Here is a 5712-nt window from a genome sequence, read left to right on the forward strand (position 1 = left end):
GGGGCGGGGCCAGGCGCACCCTCCGCGGCCCGCACGAGACTCGAGCGGCGCCAGCTCTCGGGAGGCTTCCCGGGGGAGGGAGTGCGGCGCGGCGAGTCCGGTAGGGCTGCTCCTCCGCGCCGGGTCGTAAACCCTCTGCAAGGTCTCTGTGTACCCCCTCGTTGGGCAGGGCCCGCGAGATGGGCTGAAATGGCATTTGCGTGTTTCCCAGTGTCCTCAGCTCCTTCTCCAAGCCCGCGGGCACGGGGCTGATTCTCGAACGTGCCATCTGATCCACTCAACATTTCCCGGGAACCCCAGAGCGGCCCGGCAGGACCCAGGTGTGGACTTCTAAGGGCATTTTTCTACCTTGTGGTGGCTACCGGGTGTATCAGCGTGTAGTTGAACAGGACATAATATTCCTGAGCCCTCCTGGGACGCCTGCAACCCTGAGCTGTGCTCGGCCTCTTGGTCACGGCCCTCCCCATCCTCCTCCGATTTGCATCACTCGAGCCGCTTGTCCGGGCGGCCGCCCCCAGGGCTGGTTCGGAGCCCTTTCCCACCCCTACCAGCTCTGCCCCGAGAGGAACTTGGACGCACACCACCGGCAGCATCTCCAGCTCAACGGCCAATCTCCAACCCACACCACCTCCAAACCCACACCACCACTCCTCTCCCTCCTCCGACCCAGGACGTCGATTCTCAGCCTTCGCCCTCTCCCTCCTCCCCGAACTGACCAGGAATCTTTCTAAAGACCCGATGGTATCTGGGAGCCCAGGTTTGGGATCCGCCAGCCCTGATTCCATACCCCACACTTATCCTTCCTCACGGAGCCCGTTTCTGCCTCTGACAATGGAGGTAGCGCAGCCGGGTCGGCACCGCACATGGTGGTTGCAAGGACGGCATGGGTGGGGTTCTCTGCACAGTGCCAGGGACACAGCAAATCCCCATAAAAAGAGCTCCTGGAAGGGCTCTGCCGACAGTGTGAGGGGATAGTCTTAGCAGAGGACCATCTGAGGCCTGGGTTGGTCACAGCAAATGTGAGGGACCAGGAAAAGGGGTGCATGTGAGTTTTGGAACCCAGGAAATGATCATCTGTATCTGGCACAGTATCTGTTTTTGAGCCCAGAAGGAAATAAAGGCCCTGGAGAGGCTCTGAACCCTAAAGCACTGGACCTGCAGAGAGAGGTCTTCTGAGGCAGCTTCCTGCAGCCCCAGAAAAGGGGAGAGCCAAGTGCTGACCTAATCATGGCCTTGGGGGCAGGTGTGCATGCCTATGGATTAGCAAATAAAGGACCAAAATGAGCTTAAGTTTGGACCCTTTTCAGTTCACAAGGGTTTTTATTTTTACATACATAGATGTAGCATGGTGTATTGGCTAAGGAAGTCGACCTTGGAATTTCAGCCCAATTCTACAGTTAACTGTGAGGTTGGATGAGTTATTAATCTCTGAATCTGTTTCCTGATTAGTAAATGACGCGTTAGGGTTCTCCAGAGAAACAGAACCAATGGTGTGGGGTGGGGGAGGGCAAGAGAAAGAGGGTTATTATCAGGAATGCACTCACAGGGTTAGGGGGGCTGGGCAGTCCCAAGACCTGCAGCTGTCAAGCAGAGGAGCTGATGGTGTGAGTTCCCGTCTGAAAGCCAGTAGGCTTGAGATGCACAAAGAGCTGATGTTTCCATTGAAGTCTGAAGGCAGGAAAAGACCTAGGTCCCAGTTCAGTCAGGCAGGCGGAGATTCCCATGCGGGCCTTGAACTCATTGAATGAGGCCCACCCACATTATGAAGGGCACTCTGCGTCACTCAGTTCACAAATTCAAATGTTAATTTTATCCAAAAACACCCTCACAGACACACTCAGCACACACAGTGCCACTACTTGCTCTCAGATTGCTCTCCAGACTGGGGGAACCAACTGACAAGGCCCCAGCTCCCCAGCTAAGAGACTACCTTCCCCAAAACTTTTCAGCATGTTCACTCGATTTTCCAAGCTTAACAGACTTGTGATATTACTTTAATCGCAAACAAGGCTCTGCTGTCCCACGTGCTTACTTTGCCACATGGCACAGTGTGTGTCACAGATGCACTCTTCACAAGGACAGGTCCAGACCTGTGTCAGTCACTGCTTCATCCCAGCACCTAGCACAGGGTCTGACTCATGGTGAGCTGTGGACAAATGTGCACGCAATTAACGACTTGTTGCTGCCTCAGGGTTCTCTTTTCCAGATGTCTAGAGCAACTCACATTTTTTCGCTCCTTATTTCAGACTGGGAAAAAGGGCCTGAGCAGAAGGATCAGAGTTCAAAGGAGGGGACACAGCGCCACAGAGGCAATGCCTGGGGCACCACAGATTGGGGATTGGGCATGTACCCGGGCGAGGGTGGAAAGAGCATGGAAGTCAGGGTTCAGTCAGAAGACAGAGGCCTCGCCAGTTATCTCAACAGAGGATTTCGCATCATGAATTACTATGTACGAAGTGGCTACCGAAGGAGCTGAAAAGAGAACTCTTAAGTATCTCAGAAGCAAAAACTGCAGAGAGCAGCTGCTACACTAGGGTTGTGGACACAAAGAGAAGACTTTGGAATTACTGGGGTCAGAAAGCCTGGGAACTAAACCCCTAAGGAGAGGGCTTCGCAGGTCTCTGGTCCCTGACCTGGCCCCGAGAGTGTGGCCAGACCCCAGAGGCGGGGGGTCGCTGGCTGCGGTCTGAAGTGTCCAGCGGGGGGGTGATGAAGCTGCTTCTGCGAAGTTGGGAACCCGCTCCCCGGTTTTAGCAGCCGCGGTGGGAAATGCTCCCGCCAGGGCGAAGCAGCAGAGTTCGGAAGACAAGCGACCAGGGAAGCAAACAGACCGGAAGCCTGAAGAAAAAACCGGAAGCAAACCGGAAGGAGTGTGCCCCCCTCCTCCCCAGCCTCGAGCGCTTTCTCTGGCGCCCCTCGTGGGAAAGCCTAGCATGGCTCCAGCTGGCCAAGCAGAAAAAGGTTTGCGGAGACCAGGCCAGCCACAGAGGTGGAGCTGAGGGTCAAAACCTCCTCCCTGGAGCAGGAGGGCCGAGAGGTCTTGTACTTTCAAGCGAATTCATAAGATAAATGCTAAAGGGCTCAGATGGCTGAGATGAGATTTTGTAGAAAAACCTCGCAGTGGTCAAGTGCAGCCAGGGCTTCAGGAGTCCAACCTGGTTTGTAAGTCTCCAGGAGCCCACGCGTGACCGCAGGTGCAAACTGTCCCAGAGCTCAGAGCAGCCATGCACGGGAGAATTCCTCCCAGAGAGAAACGCCGTGAACGTGACTTCCAGGGACACGCACAGCCGGTGGAAACCGTATGCACGTAGTGTGCATAGGTGAGACGTAATGGAACACTAGAGAAGCACCTTGTGAACGTGGGAAGGGCTTCGCACATGCTCAGGCTCCGTTGGGGATCAGAACATTCTCACAGGAGAGAAGCCAATGAGCGGCAATGGACGTGGCCACACCTTCGTGGAAGCACTGGTCCTCAGGCATCAAAATGGACATGGAGAGGCCCTGCAAATGTAATGACTGTGGGAACGCCCACCTCCTGAGTTCATGCTGCCGTGAGGTAGCGGACTGTGGGTGCGGGCATGTGGAGAGGTCTCAGATAATCCCCAATGAAGAGGAACCCTGCGGATGTCATCCACGCAGCAGAATCCGATAAATTGCACCAAGGGGCCCCACCCCCACCCCCTGTGCGGTGACCACAACAAAACCTTTAAGCAAAGATCTCATGCCCCGAAATGCCAGGGCCGTCACCAGGGATGCAGCAGGGAGTGAAACACCCGTCTCTTGTCTCACACCAAACCGTAGCCAAGGGATTCACCACGAGGTGAGACTGATGCCAGAGGGAGGACTCTGCAGGCGGAGACTGCCCTCGGGGTTGTGGCCTCAGAACGGGGACCTGCTCCCTGGAGACGTGGACCCTGTTTCTTACAGCAGCTTCTGTGCATCACGGGCAGGCAGTGCCAGTTGACACCAATCAAGGGATCTCAACACTCAGCCCGCACATGTGCAGGTCCGCTGGGAAAACGCAGCCCCTCCCATCCTCAGATCCTAAGAGGGGTAAGGCCTTTCCCATTAGCTGAGTCCAGGAGAACCTGGCTGGGACCAGAGGGTGAGAACCGACCCCTGCGGCTGCTACAGGCCCCATCAGGGGCCTCACCACCCGGGGAGGGTTTCCTGGCAGTGTCTTTGGAGTCGCCGCACGTTTCTGCCCAGTTTTCACAGCCCACTCCTCCCTGGGTTCCGGCTGGGTCTCTTCCTCAGAATGGCTCCGTGCCTCGCCTGCCTAGTTGATGGAGGTCTCGCTCTGATCACATCCAGTTCCTGTGGACCACTGGCCACTCACCAGGCCGCTTTGCCTTGCGTTTTCTAGGGTCTTGTTTCATGGGGTCATGGGAACCCACTCAGGGACCCCCCCAACTACCTGAGAAGCCCGCTGGAAAACGCGGATTCCCAGGCCCCACCCCAAGGGATTCAGCAGGCCTCAGGGGAAGTCAGGGAATCTGGATTTAGTTCAGATACCCAAATGCATTGATCATGGGCCAGATTCGGGAATCTGTTCTCCTCCAAGCCCTCAAAGCAGGAGCTGCTGGCCGGCCCTCTGCACAGGCCGCGGCCCAGGCCCTCCTCAGACACCACCCGGACGGGCAGCTTGAGCCGTGGGACGCCCCTGCTTGGGCCAGAATTGGGTCCTGCACCTCCGACCTGCAGAGCCCAGCTCGGCCTCTGGGCCCTCTGGGCCTCTGGCAGACGCGCTCTGCCAGGCGCCCCCTGCCTCCGTGACGCCCCCTCTCTCGCTCCACAACGCGGCCCCATGCTGGATCACAGCCTCACGACCCCTCCGGCCCCAGCCGCGCGAGCAACACCAGGCACGCGCCCGCCCCCGACCCGCCACCCTTGGGTTCGGCCTGGGTCCCCCGTCGGTCCTCCGTCGGTCCTCCGAACGGGTCCTCCGAGCTGCCTAGAGCGCCCGGAAATGCCCTCGGCACGGGGCGGGGCTTGCGGGGGCGGGGCCGGGCTTCCGACTCGGGCTGCGCTCGGTTGGCTGGGCCTAGGCAGTGCCCCAAGCGCGGGAGCCCCCGGTCGAGCCTTTAAAGATCACAGTGTTAAACAGGTTTCTTTTTCCCCAATAGCATTTACTCATACTCTTTAAAAAATTTTGGGAAGTGCAAGAAAAATAGAAGAGACAGAAATTTTCTCCTCAGCACTACCGGCTGGGGATCCCAAATCCAAACACCTTAAATTCAAGCCTTTTGAGCAGCTGACATGCCTCGCACAGGAAATAGTCATTGGAACACCTCAGACTTCGGATGTGGGAATTTGGGAGGCTCACCTGCTAACTGTGGTACAAATATTCCCAAATCCAAAAACAGGCCAAAGCCCCCCCCCCCCTTTTTTTTTGTTGAGACGGAGTCTCGCTCTGTCGCCCGGGCTGGAGTGCAGTGGCCGGATCTCAGCTCACTGCAAGCTCCGCCTCCCGGGTTCACGCCATTCTCCTGCCTCAGCCTCCCGAGTAGCTGGGACTACATGCGCAGCCACCTCGCCTGGCTAGTTTTTTGTATTTTTTAGTAGAGATGGGGTTTCACCGTGTTAGCCAGGATGGTCTCGATCTCCCGACCTCATGATCCGCCCGTCTCGGCCTCCCAAAGTGCTGGGATTACAGGCGTGAGCCACCGTGCCCGGCCGCCAAAACACTTCTGGTCCCAGGCATTTTGGATA

At 57.1% G+C, this 5712-nt stretch overlaps 1 long non-coding RNA gene across 1 annotated transcript; it reads right to left on the bottom strand.

Annotated features, from left to right (window-relative positions):
• Positions 1-1978: 1978 nt before the first annotated feature.
• LOC108536562 (uncharacterized) lies at positions 1979-2853 on the bottom strand. Its single transcript, XR_001887549.1, has 2 exons — positions 2634-2853; positions 1979-2146 (listed from the first exon to the last, which is right to left on the bottom strand). It is a non-coding gene; the product is annotated as an uncharacterized LOC108536562 (long non-coding RNA).
• Between the last annotated feature and the right edge of the window lie 2859 nt (positions 2854-5712).

Source organism: Rhinopithecus bieti, unplaced genomic scaffold (assembly GCF_001698545.2).
Source record: "Rhinopithecus bieti isolate Rb0 unplaced genomic scaffold, ASM169854v2 scaffold_13617, whole genome shotgun sequence".
Lineage (NCBI taxonomy): Eukaryota > Metazoa > Chordata > Mammalia > Primates > Cercopithecidae > Rhinopithecus > Rhinopithecus bieti.